Source organism: Dermochelys coriacea, chromosome 8 (assembly GCF_009764565.3).
Source record: "Dermochelys coriacea isolate rDerCor1 chromosome 8, rDerCor1.pri.v4, whole genome shotgun sequence".
NCBI lineage: Eukaryota > Metazoa > Chordata > Testudines > Dermochelyidae > Dermochelys > Dermochelys coriacea.
Genome location: NC_050075.1, coordinates 11,081,525 through 11,096,074, shown reverse-complemented (window position 1 = coordinate 11,096,074; position 14,550 = coordinate 11,081,525). Strand labels below are relative to the sequence as shown.

Genomic DNA, 14,550 nt, shown 5'->3' with positions numbered 1-14,550 from the left:
GGGATTTCAGCTAGGAAGTCTCTGAAGCTCAGGACACACTTCCTCAGCTAGGGGAAGTATGTAACTCACACATCTTCTGGGTGTGGTGTTCTGTCCCATCTAGTGGCACTGAGACCTCTTAGAGAGAGTTACATGAGTCTGCTTCCCCCCCCAGCTGAGAACCCGTTTGCTTTTAGCTCAGACTGAGTGTAGAGGTTCATGCACTAAACTCCAGAGGTCACTGGTTCAATCCCACCCACCAACAATAGCATTACACATGCATAAAAGTACATTGTTAGAGAAGCAATGCAATCCAATGGTTAGAGTTCAGAACTGGGAGTATGGGACAAGATTATAGTTTCTACTATCTCCAGCTCTGCCACAGACTTGCTGCATGACCCTTGGGCAGGTCACCTTCTCCATCTGTGCTTCATTTTCCCTATCTTTAAAATGCAGATAATAATACCTTTCTCACCAGAGGAATGAATTAGTAAATGTTTGTCAAGGGGTTTAACATCCTTGGAGGAAAGATGTGCTGGAAGTGTCCATTTCAAAGCACACTATTCTCCATTGTATAAAATGAAAATTGAAGTGCTGAAGGAAGAAATTCTAATATGCTTAGCAGTATTAATATTATTTGCACAGAAACATTACACAATGTGACTGGTTTAACATAATGAGGATTAATTAAACTGAGGCATCTCTTCAAATCACCTTTAATCTGCCACTGTTAGTAATAGTTTCTTAGTGTAGATTATAATAATTAATGACTATTTGTATAACAGTGTAAACTCATTATAGACTTGTAGAATCTCTCGCACCTGAAGCTCATTGTTCTTATCTGACAGTGAAAGCCCTGCTGGTGTAAACAAAAATCGTTTCACATCCTCCTGGCTCTGAACAGTCTTATCCCTGTTAATCACTTTGGTTTGTTATTTGTGTACTTTACAAGTTTATACTGATTTTGTAGAGTAACAGATATCAGAGGGGGTAGCCGTGTTAGTCTCTATCCACAAAAACAACGAGGAGCCTGGTGGCACCTTAAAGATGAACAAATTTATTTATTTGGGCATGAGCTTTCGTGGGTAAAAAACTCACTTCTGCATGCATCTGAAGAAGTGGGTTTTTTACGCACAAAAGCTTATGCCCAAATAAATCCGTTAGTCTTTAAGGTGTCACCGGACTTCTCGCTGTTTTTTAGAGTAACAGAGATGCTCCGGTTGCTGCACTAATAATTTAAACAACAGACAGTTAGAAACATACAAGATATTGTATAATAAAATATAAATACAGTAAAATAGTAGCAAATAAGGTCAGTCAAAGCAGTCCTAATTACCTAGTGAGCATGGAGGACTAATATGTGTGTTAAGTGCTTAAGCATTAGACCAGGAAGAGGCAACCTATGGCACGCGTGCCAAAGGCAGCACGCGAGCTGATTTTCAGTGGTACTCACACTGCCCGGGTCCCGGCCACCAGTCAGGGGGGCTCTGCATTTTAATTTAATTTTAAAGGAAGCTTCTTAAACATTTTAAAAACCTTATTTACTTTACATACAACCATAGTTTAGTTATATATTATAGACTTATAGAAAGAGACCTTCTAAAAACATTGAAATGTATTACTGTCACGTGAAACCTTAAATTAGAGCGAATAAATGAAGACTCGGCACACCACTTCTGCCGACCCCCGCAAGAGACTGAAAAGAGCTTATTGTAATTGTTAAGGGCTCATCCTCGATTCACTTAGTCCCGTGAATAATTTTACTTACTGGTGTAAGTGTTTGCAGCTGTACAAGTTGGCCTGGGACCCTGGGCACTTACTTAGGTGACTAGCCCCTGCTGAACTCCATGCTGCCACACCTTCATTGCTATTCATATACTAGCTTGCTAGATTAAAGCTAGTTCCGGTGTTTCTACATGTGCTGCCATCACACATCTGACTGCAGTGCAGATATACCCAAAGCATGAATATAGCTATAAAAGTACACTGCACCTGGAAATCTCCAAGGACTCCGCTGTAAGCAGGATAGGCAGCCATTTTGTGTTCAGTTCAATACATTTACCGAGAGAGAGCATATACTTTGCTCTCTCCTAGACACTTACCTTTTGTTCTTCTTTGTTCTGTTGTCCTTTTAATCTAAATAAGGGTCATTCCGCCCAAAAGTATCTATTTACAGGGAAACAAAATAAATAGTCAAGACATTTGAGAATGACCGGTTTCAGAGTAGCAGCCGTGTTAGTCTGTATTCGCAAAAAGAAAAGGAGTACTTGTGGCACCTTAGAGACTAACAAATGTATTTGAGCATAAGCTTTCGTGAGCTACAGCTCACTTCATCGGATGCAGAGATCTCGCCTCTGTATTTTCCACCAAATGCATCCGATGAAGTGAGCTGTAGCTCACGAAAGCTTATGCTCAAATAAATTTGTTAGTTTCTAAGGTGCCACAAGTCCTCCTTTACATTTGAGAATATCACTGTTGGTTCACAATTGGCAATCCGGAAAAAAATGCACTGAACAAATTATTCATTGGGGAAAAAAATCGATAATTTCTAGTAATGATATGATTTAATACTTATGCAGCATTTTTATGTGGATTGTATGAAAGATGCCCTACAAAATATGGCTACATTGTACTGGAATTAAGGACATTATTTCAAGATGGAAGAAGGAAACAAAAATAAAATTGAGGGATAACTTTTCCACAAAGTTTCTAAAGTGGGAATTTGAACTCTTTCTGTCTTACACATACACACAGATTTCCCAGCTTGACTGCCTCTGCTCCTTTGCTGTGGAGTATGTGTTATCTGATACCTCAGTTCTCCCAGCAGGCAGGGGGATACTTTGCTTAGGGCTCCACCCCTAGCCTCTCTGTCGCCAGTATGAGAGAAAAAGACAGAGAAATAGAAATCACTTGGAAAGGGACTAGAGAGAAAAAATAAGTGCAGAGAAAATGGACCGGCAATAACATTTTCCAAGGTAAAACTGATTTTTGTTCATGTGGTTATTTTTTCTACAACAGTGCTTCTACTCCTTAATTTGTTAAACTCTGAAATGTATTTTGGAGAAAGGAGAAGGAGATCTTCTGACATGACATAAATTTCTAAAAGTTTGCAGATTTTACTGTTTCAGCTGTGATTTGTACTCTTTTTAGGCACCTCAACAATGCAGCGGAGGTCTAAATATGTGCCTGTGAAAGTGGAATCCCAGAGATAGTATATGTTAGCAAGGTCATTGCCGTTAACTTCTGGGATTCCAGTTAAAGCATGAAGTGATAAAGATTTATTTAATACCAATACTGTAGTTGTATAAAATTCCTGACATCCAGAGTGGGTTTGGAATAATGCAGACTCTAAATATAGAGACGCTGGAGTTTTGAGCTGAAGTGTAGCTTTCAAAAATGGTTACAAAAAGATTCTTGACTAAAAATGATTTTGTTTTAATGGTTTTAGGAGTTCTATTCCAGCTGGTTTAGCAAATTGTATAATATTTTATACTTCAACATCTTTTAGCCCAATCCAAATACACCATTCCGTAGTTATTACAATGGGAAGCAATTAATATAGAAAATATATTACAGAATAACACATGCTTACAACAAATGAAGTAGTTTGTGTATTTTAAATATGATCTAAAAGTGCCTCGAGAACCCAAAATGTCATTCTGTAGAAGATGTGTGCACTGTAATTAGGGTTGTGAACTATTTTGGTGACACAGCCTTACATGGGGCTCATCTATGCATCTGAAGAAAAAAAGTTTATGAACTTTTAACTTTCCCTCTGCAATGCCAAATGTAGAGGAGTTTAAACATTAGTATTTCCAAACAGAGAAATATATTCATCCAATTTCTTGCAGCATTGTAAAAAGCATCTTAAATTTAAAAGCTGTTTTTCCCCATGTATCTTTTTTTTTAAATACTTGCATAATAGAGCTGTTTCAAAAGGGGTGGGGGAGAAATGGCACCACTGGAGAAATGATGAGAAGTCCAATTTTTGGCTACTTTCTATGAAAAGTGGATTCTTTTCTTCACTTGTTTGTCAGGCAACATTTAATTTTCATCTCGGTAAATGTCCCACTTCTATTTTTTGACTGCATAAAAAGTTATTTTTGCTGCTGAAAATTGCTCCAGTGAAAACGAAAGTAATTTGTAAAATTTGTGCCTAAAGGTTGCAAAAATTATGCTCCTCTTTTACTTCACTATTACCTAAAATTCGGTACTAAAGGGAATAGCATTTGTTTTTTATTCTAAAAGTATTTGCTTATATTTGTTCAAAACAGAAAAGGCCAATAATATTTTTGCTCTTTTTCAGCAGTTTCATTTCCTGAGATAGACATTAGTGTACTTATATTAGCAGATTTTGATACTGGAGAGGAAATTATTAAAGCAAAACATAATCTTTGCTTAAGGGTCAGAAAAAATACAGGTGTGTTACTTTGTGCAAAGATGCATTTAAACTCAAATGGGCCTAATTCTTGATCCTTACCCTGGTTTTGCACCTGTGTAACTCTAGGGACATCAAAGGAGATACTCTACATTATTTAAATCAGCATGAGAGGAGACTCAGGCCTGTGCAGCTCAGATGTGCGTGATTTTTGATTCCTGGGAATATTGACATCACTAATTGTACCACTGTCCTGATGAATGGCATGTCACAGTAATGGCACTGGACCATTTTGTCTTGCTGAATCATTTGGGTTGATAACTAAAAATAAATTTGTTAGTCTCTAAGGTGCCACAAGTACTCCTTTTCTTTTTTAAAAAAGAATTGTGTATGCATGTATTGTATGGAAGGTTGGTTTGGTCCTCTTTAGCATTGTTTATCTTTAACGTCACTCATTTGCTCTTAAGATAAAGATATAGATATATCAATGTGCTTTCTACTTGCTCTAGATTGTTTAGTCATAAGAGCTCACCATAAAATGTAGTAGTCTTGATAGTTGCACTCCATGACAGCCAAAAGTATCTATATAATAAATGGATTGATAGTTTAGTTGTAAGCATCATGTATGCACACAGGTACTGTGGGGTGCATTAACTTTATTGTAACAGATATGACAGACTGCCATAAATACAGCTATAAATTGTATATTTTTGTGGAAAATATTCCTTTGTTTTAAAGAATAAGTTGGTTTCACAAATTAAAAAGAGGAAAACTTTTTTATCTCTGCTGCAGCGTAAATCTGCTCAGTAACATCCAAGCATCTCCAGAAGGGTAGGTGTAACCCAGAGAATTTGGCCCATTGTGTGAGCAATGTGCTGTATTTCCAATGTTTCCACTACTTAGGGCTCAAAATAGTTTTCCTGTGGCTTTGGCTGTGCAGTGAGGACAACTTTCAGTGCATAGCTATTGTCAGATGTTAGCCCTAACTCCAAGACTGAAAGTGGAAAAGTGGACATCCAATTCAGTGGTTTGTCAACAGATTGCTGTAATGAGTACGATGCAGCACGTTAGACCTCCCCACCATCCCATATATGGAACGTGTCCCGCCCAGATGTCAGACACTTTCAAAATTGAGTATGCTCAGGAGAGTATATTGACATTTGGGAGTGACAACTTTTCAGAAACTGACAACATCCCTGTAGCCAATAACCTTGGAAGTTATATACCCAGGGTTCTGTGCCGGACACACAATGTACTACACATTTAGAGGAGCCATAAGGTATGCAAGTTGCTACTTTCACTGGGAGGTCGATAATGCAACGTCCAGTGGCCAGTTGCTGATGTTGATATATTAGTGAATTTGCACAAAGCACAAAAAACACCAGCGCTTAACAGGAGCACCATGTGAAGGTTGTTGTCTTGCAAGTGAGTAAATCTGTAGTGACTTAAAAATCTGTCAGCAGAGCTTAAACCTTAAATAAAGAAAAAAAAACCCTGATAATGAGCTACCTGAGTATAATAATAGGGCAGGAAGTATATAGTGATGTGGGAATAATTTCCCTTGTATATTACAACTTTCTATAACTTCCGTTTCATGATCCAGCATTTCTGTTCTCAATGATTTAGAGAATAGGTTCACAATCTGGTGGACACAAAAAGCTCCAGGTAGAGCTTTTAGAACAGGCCTCTCTCCTGTTCCTTATAGCCGGAAGGGAGTGGGTCTTAAAATTCTGGAAAGTTTTGTTATAACAGGGGAACACGGTATAGAAAAGGTTGAGAACCATTGACTGAGAGTTAATAAAAGTGAGAGTACACCACGGTTCTCTCCATGAAAGATAAAAGGAGTATAAGATGAAGGATGATCTATGCAGTGAACAACATTGGATAGATATTCTGAGGAATCAAGCAATTTTAAATTCCTCTCTCTGGTATTTCCTCTGTGAGAGTGTTTGTTTTATTTTGAGTTAAGTAAATGGGACATTTTGTCTGCTCTTCCAGGAAGTTTTTCTCTTCTTCAAGGACCACATCCAATTAACCGTGTTTTGCTCCAGCAAGATTCTTTCTTTAATGGGAGTTGGATCATGCTGTAATACAGAAACTTGAAACAGTATTCAAACAAAGGGTCCCCTTGTTGGTAGCTTTTTCTGTGACCTATTCTGTCCTTGATCCTCTCCACATTTCACTTCCCATGGCTTTGATTAATATTTTTATGCTTAAGACTCCCAATCTACTTGCGTACCTCTATCTCTGTTCAGTCTTCAACTTTCACCACCTTCCAGACATATCAACATGGATATCTCATCAACAACTCATGCGCTTCTTCTGTGTTCTTTTCAGTGCAGAGAAGATCGTTGGTGTTCAACTGAGAATAGTCATATTAATCTTGCCATAATGTTCCTTGTTTATAACATCTTCACTAATATCAGTGTTTGATCGCATATTTGGTCCAAGTCATTTTTCCAGTCAATTAATAATAAAAAGTTTGTGGCTTTAACTTTATTCATAGATATAACATTAGCTTTCTCACCACTGCTCTACAATATCTAGTATCACACATCTGTAGCATCAGCACACAAGGACATACTGTTGCACATCCTTTCCCTTACTGTTCAGTGATCTGTCATTTGTCATTCAACAGCAGATCGCCAGCAGGTGGGCAATGATAGCAACAATAATGTGGAAATGCTGTCTAGAAATGCAAGCAAAACTATTTCCTGAATTTTTTTCTTCACATTTGGATAGGTCACAGGGACCTTACAGGACATTTCATATTGCTCCAACTAACTTTAAAAGGAGTTTGTTATACTTTTTGTTGCTGTTCTGCAAAAGCATCCACACTGTACCATTATAGAACTCAAGGGCCATACACCTGATAAGTTAATATCCCATAGTAGCCCATAATTCACCATAGATGAATTAAACATTTTACTCCATATTTTGAAAACACTTATAGTACATGTGGGGGGAAAAGAAAGTCTAAGACATACTAAACCTCTGAATTTACTTTCTTGCTGGGAAGTAGCTACTCGTCATGTATTTTGCTTGTTTTCATCAAGTAGTGAATAGTGGGGTTACCTGAAAAGATGAAATGGATAAAAAGAGGACCAGCAGCTCCCTCCCTATCCCTTAAGCTCTCCTCAAAAGTTGATCCTATTCTTCTGCACAGACACCTAAAAAGTGATGGTTCCTCCCCACCATAACACTTGTAGATATAAGTGATATGTTTGCCCTTCCCATCTTGGTAAACTCAGCCAAAACACAGATGGATTGTTTCAAATTCCTCTCCCCTCCCTCTTTTTATGTAACCCTTCCCTCACCCCTATTTCCCAAAAAGGCAGCAGTGAGAGGGAGTATGCTTGTAGATTCATAGATTCCAAAGCCTGAAGCAGGACCAGCTTTAGGCACTAGCAAAGCAAGCACGTGCTTGGGGCGGCACAATTCCAGGGGCGGCATTCCGACCACCCTTTTTTTTTTTTGCTTGGGCAGTTGCGTTCTCGGAGCTTGGGGCTGCAAAAAATGTAGAGCCGGCCCTGGCCTGAAGGGTGCATTGGGATCATCTAGTCTGACCACCTTTATAACACAGGGCAGAGAACCCCCCCAAAAGTAATTCCTAGGGCATATCTTTTAGGAAAACATCCAATCTTGATTTAAAAATTGTCAGTGACGGAGAATCCACTATGATCCTTGGTAAATTGTTCCAATGGTTTAAGGCTTATTATGAAATATGTGTTCCTGATGTAGATATTTGTAGACTGCAATCAAATCCCCCTTAACCTTCTCTTTGTTAAGCTAAACAGATGATTAAGCTCCTTGAATCTGTCACTACAAGGCATGTTTTCTATTCCTTTAGTCATTCTTGTGCCTCTTCTTTGAACCCTCTCCAATTTATCAACATCCTCCTTGAACTGTGGGCAGCAGAACTGAATACAGTATTCCAACAGCACGAGTGCCAAATACAGAGGTAAAATAATCTCTCTACTCAAAATTCCCACTTAGGCACCCAGGCTTGCATTTTGGTCACAGTGTCGCATTGGGAGCTCTTGTTCAGCTGATTATGCACCATGACCCCCAAATCTTTTTCAGAGCCACTGCTTCCCAGAATAGAATCCCACATTCTGTAAGCATGGCCTACATTCTTTTCTCTCCAATGTATATTTTTACACTTAGCCATATTAAAACCCATATTGTTTGCTTGTAGTCAGTTTACCAAGAGATCGAGATCGCTCTGAATCAGTGAGCTGTCCTCTTCATTATTTACCACTCCGCCCATTTTTGTGTCATCTGCCAACTTTATCCATGCTGATTTGATGTTTTCTTTCAAGTCACTGATAAAAATGTTAAGTAGCATAGGGCCAAGAACCAGTCCCTGTGGGACATGACTGGAAACACCCATTTTATGATTCCCCATTTACAATTATATTTTGAAATGTATCTGTTAGCCAATTTGAAATCCATTTAATGTGTGCCATGTTAATTTTATATTGTTCTAATTTTGTAATCAAAATGTTGTATGGTACCCAGGCAAATGCCTTACAGAAGACTCAAGTATATTACATCAACACTATTACCTTTATCAACAACTTGTAATCTCACCAAAAAAAGAGATCAAGTTAGTTTGAAAGAGTCCTTTTTCCATAAACCCATGTCAATTTGCATTAATTACATTACCCTCCTTTAATTCTTTATTAATCAAGTCCCAAAACAGATGCTCCACTGTCTTGCCAATATTGATGTCAGGCTAACAGGCCTCTACTTACCCAGGTCATGAAATTTACCTTTTTTAAAAATTGGCACATTAGCTTTCTTCTAGTCTTCTGCAACTTCCCCAGTGCTCCAAGACTTGTTGAAAATCAACATTAATGGTCAAACTCCTCAGCCAGCTCTTTAAAAACTCTTGGATGCAAGTTATCTGGGCCTGCTGATTTAAAAATATCTAACTTTAATAGCTTCTGTTTAACATCCTTCAGACCACACTACTGATATGGAAAGAGTGTTATCATCAGCATATGATGAAACTATATTTTCCCCCAAATACAGATCAGTAATATTCATTGAGTATATCTACCTTTTCTGCATTATTATTGATAATTCTACCACTTCCATCTAGTACCAATACCATGGTCAGGATTCTTTTTGTTCCTAATATATTTAGAAAGCTCCTTCATATTGTCCTTAACTCTGCCGGTCATAGAGTTCTTTTTGTGTCCCTTTGCTTCCCTTATCAATTTTCTAAAATTCCGAACTTCTGATTTATATTCATTACTATCAACTTCCTCTTGCTTCCATATGTTTATATATATAGTTGTTTTCACCTTCTCTCTAAACCAGGTCATTTTTTAAACTAGTATGGCCTTCTTTCTCACTTGGCCAATTGCAGCTTTTGGGGCATCTAGTAAGGTGTTCTTAAATGATTTCCAATTATCACTCACATTTTTCTGATTAAACTCTTCCTCCCAGCTGATTTAGCTCATAATTGTTTTCAGCATTATGAAACTGGCCCTATTAAAGTACCAGGTATATATATTACTGGTATGAACTTTATTCGCTTGCACAGTATAAATATGATCAAGTCACAATCACTTGTACCTAAGTGATTCTGTGATCAGTTACTCTTTATCTGTTAGGAGAAGGCCTAATAAAAAAAAGTCTCTTGTGTTGGCTGCAACCCTTTTTGAGTTAGGAAATAGTCATCTATAACCTGTAGAAAATCAAAGATGTTTTAGTACTGGCAGCATGAGACCTCCAGCATATGTCACTCGTATTGAAATTCTCCATGATTACATAGTTTCCCCCCCACACACACACATTATATATAGGCATGTAAGGAGGCAGTCATTCTATTCCCATTTGTGATTTGGTGGTCTGTAGCAGACATCAACTTTAATACCCCATCTTGTGCTCCCTAATGTCTATCAAAAATGGTATTACCTGTTTCTGAGAGTGCCACACCCCCTTCCCTTTTGCCCACTTGATCCATCCTAAATAGTTTGTAGCCATTCATTTTTACAATCCAATCGTGTATCCTCCCACCAGATTTCAACTAGATTGAATTTATGCTCATAAATGAGAAATTCCAATCTCCCCTATGCTATCCTGTCCTCCCCACACCCTTCTGCTTCTAAGCTGAAGTGAGGAATACCCCATCCCCACCTTTCAAGAATCAACCTGTTACTTAACATGGCTGTAAAATGGTTTAGAAAATGTGTAATGCAAACACGTTAACTATATTTAAACTGCCCCCCCCCAGCAGTTTAAAAGTTCAATTTAAACAATGCAGTCATTTTAGGAGTCACAGGAAGGCCAAACTTTTATAATTCAGTAACCTTTTTGTAGACAGTTTCCTTGCAATTCAAACATCACATTTAGTTATCAAACTGCTAGTTTCCAGCTAAACAAAAAGAAATGCAATGTTCATATTCAAAATATGATGAGATCAGAATAATATAACTTGAGATGTACATGTTGCTTCTAATAATTTGGGGCCTGATCTTATCATTGCTTTCAATGGGCTTTGGATCAGGCCCTGTGGCACTGTATTAATAATAAATATTAATAATAATTATTACTGTAGCACCTAGTTATGGACCAGGACCCCATTTGTGCTAGAGGCTGTACAAACATAACAAAAAGACAGACCCCAAGTTAGCCCCAGTGTGAAGGGGGCATAGACTGTATTATATGACTGACAGGGATGGTTTTAAGAGACAGCTGTCACAGTAATCTGTCCTCTTTACTAAGACTGGAGGAATCCATTAGCAAACGGAGCTGAGATCATCAGAAAACATTTGCCTGAGTTTAGGAAGCAAGAACAAGATTTTTATAAATGCATTTGCAATTGCCTCTACATAATCTGGACTCTCAATTACTGATTAAATGTTCGTATGACTAGATGTTTAAGTAGTGATTTCCCTGCAAATTCCTACAACTGCATGCCTGCATTTCTAAAAGTCTGGACCTGTGAGTATGAAAAATAGTAGAGTGACTTCTTTTTGGAATTCAAACGGTTTCTGTCAACAATACATTTAGGGTGACTTGAGTCCACTTGTTGCATGTTGCAACGTATTAAGTACTGCACTTGAGATCAGCCCATCTGATCTAAATTGATGCATGCTTTGTCTGAGGCGGTCTACTATTTTTTGTGACCGTGATTTTGTAAGGGCCTTAAGAATATACAAAACTTGAATTGTTTATAACATGTCATTTCTACCTCCCTGTTGACTGGAAGGAGGTAGTCCAGGTTCCGCTCATTTGGTCTTTGGACACTTGACATTGGCAACATTTCTCTCATTGAATAATTCTTTGCCTCTACTGCACAACAAGGAGAGAAACTTTCCTCTTACCTGCTGGCATATATTCATCATTGGCTTGCTCCAAAATGTTGAGGATAGTCTTCAAAATAATACTTTGCCTTCAGAGATGCTATGTGGTTCAAGCATTGTGCCCAACACAACCACCTCTGTAGGTTTAAATTAAGAATTGCATACCTCTTTATGTTTTCTCTCTCTCCCCCTCACTCCCCAACTTAGAGTGCTTTAACCTTCTCCATCAGTAACAGGACTCTGGCATTTTTGTACAACATAGTAATGCTATTGTATCTTTCATAAGGCTATGTAAGACTGTGTTTAGTAACTCTCCAATACAAGTGCATTTTGTTTCATGGAGACATGGCTGACACATGGGAACAACACCTAAAATGCCTGCTGCCTATTTGTTATTCACCTTATTAATTAAGCTAAACAAAAGGGTTGGAAAAGACCCAGCTTTTTTATCGTTGTTGTTCCATGTTCAGACTGGTTGGCTAAGCCAGAACAATTATTATCCTAATGGCTACAAAGAAGGTGAGGAAGCTCCTTCGAAGAACTTTTATTTTTGCAGAATAGCTATTTTATTTTTTAAATTCATACTTCTAGCAGGATCTTGATAAAGTACCTCCACAGTAAAAGAAAAGGAGTACTTGTGGCACCTTAGAGATTAACAAATTTATTTAGTCTCTAAGGTGCTACAAGTACTCCTTTTCTTTTTGCGGATACAGATTAACACAGCTGCTACTCTGAAACCTCCACAGTAAGTATTTTGTAACTATAGTTTAATTTCTGCAAAAATAAATATTAGCATATTATTTTTCCAGATCTGTCATTGGTACAGAGATGTTGTATCAAAAGGAGGTTGACCGCGTTCACTGGCTAAACCACCTCTAGCCTTTTTCTCCACACTTACTAAATTGCAATAGAAACATATGCCTGGGGAATTACTTGAGCCCTCTGTGTGTGTGACTACACTGCAATTAAACACCCCTGGTTGGCCCATGTCAGCTGACTTGGGCTCCTGAGGCTTGTACTGCACAGCTGTAAAATTGTGGTATAGGAACCATGCAAGGGGGGAGGAATCCAGAGCCTTGGCTCCAGACAAGAGCCCAAACATCAACACTGCAGTTTTATAGCCCTGCAGGCTGAGCCCCACAAGCCCAAGTCAGCTAACATGCGCTAGCCGTGGGTGTTTTAATTGCAGTGTAAACATAGCCTGTGTCTGACTAGTCACAACATGCTGGGGGAAATCATTCTGCTGAAGACTTCTATTTACACTAGACATAATCCTGAGCCACAGCATTTGGATCTGGATCCAATTTTTTCCAGAGCTCAAGTGTTTGAATCTAAAGCTTAAGTTTGGCACACTGCAAAGGCAGTAGAATGACACAAAATTTAGTTTGGTTGGGTTTTTGATTTAGTTCAATTTCTAATTTACACAAATAAAATGTGTGGGTCTTTTTGGCTTACTAGTACATACTGTAATGCTCATTATGTTTTCCTGTCTCTCCATTTTCTAATGAATACATTGTACTGTTCTATGAATGTCTACCTTCTTGTGTTTTCCTGCAATACTCTATCAGCTATTGCGTTGCTAGTTCTTCAAGAAAGGTGTCTGTCCACTCACATTTCAAGGAAATAAGAAGAACTGCAAGAAAAGTACAAGACACAATTTAATTTTATGAGACAGCATCCCACAGTTGTTTTGTTTGTGGTACAATAATGCATCCGATGAAGTGAGCTGTAGCTCACGAAAGCTTATGCTCAAATAAATTTGTTAGTCTTTAAGGTGCCACAAGTACTCCTTTTCTTTTTGCGAATATAGACTAACATGGCTGCTACTCTGAAACTTACACAATGTATGATTCTTTATAGGATTATTGCTTGGCAACATCCTTTTTTTAAAATGCTACCAAACATTTCTTAGTAGCTCCTTATTAGATTACAGGTAGGGCGTTCAGAAATTTAAGAGAAGTCCTTTATCCACTGTAGTTTTACAATACTCAACTTGCCACCAAAAAAACCAACAAAAACTCCTGTGGGCAGGGAAGTTATGGTCAAGCCCTGAGTAGTGATTCGTCCATGACGGAAGCCAGTGCTAACTCTCATGATCAGAATTTCCCGAGCTATTGAGGTAAATTCTCTCCTTTTGGGTTTGGAAAGGGACAGCGCCCAGCACACTATGGCCTCCACCAGAGTCACAGCCTGAGTGTCTGAATAGGGGGTGGTATGAAACACTGAGAGGCTGAGGCAGGAGGGTTTAAAGTAGAGGAGGTGGAAAAGGTGTTTCCCCCCACCCCAATAATTGAAATCAGTAATTTTATGGCCAAATTCTACATTTTGGAAATACAACCATGATGCCTCCTGCATGCCATAGTTTGGTTGTTGCATGCCCCATGGTCACACTACATCTCCCAGCATGTGCTATGGCCTCCCCTCTTGCTGAGCCACAGCGGTGCTTTATGGGAGTCCCTGGCCCTCAGTATGCATTATGTAACCAAGCTGGGGAAACAGCCCATGGAGGAGGGAATGAGGCAGCTCAACAACATCACCCCTGGGGCAACAGTAAAGAATCTTGAAATTGAAAATGTTCCATTTTCATAGCCCCTCCCACCCCCCAAATAGTTTTGTCAAAAATCCAATTTTCTGTTGAAAAAAAAAATTTTGATGAAAAATATCCACCCTGCCTTAAAGACTGTTGCCTTCCCCATCCAGCTCCCTGCTTGTCACCCTCCCTGCTCTCCACCCTTACTTCACCCTGACCCTACCTCCTCTTCAACACTCCCCCACCCCACCTCTGCCCAAAGCCCCCCATCTGCCCCCAACCTCCCTGCTCTCCACCCTGACCCTAGCTCCTCTTCAACACTCCCCCACCCCCACCCACAGCCC

At 38.8% G+C, this 14,550-nt stretch overlaps 1 protein-coding gene across 1 annotated transcript in view; it reads left to right on the top strand.

Annotated features, from left to right (window-relative positions):
* Positions 1-2,887: 2,887 nt before the first annotated feature.
* SMAD5 (SMAD family member 5) overlaps positions 2,888-14,550 on the top strand; it is a 39,571-nt gene continuing 27,908 nt past the window's right edge. The window contains exon 1 of the mRNA XM_043490462.1: positions 2,888-2,954. The gene's annotated coding sequence lies outside the window, so the exon portion shown is untranslated. The remainder of the gene's footprint in view (positions 2,955-14,550) is intronic.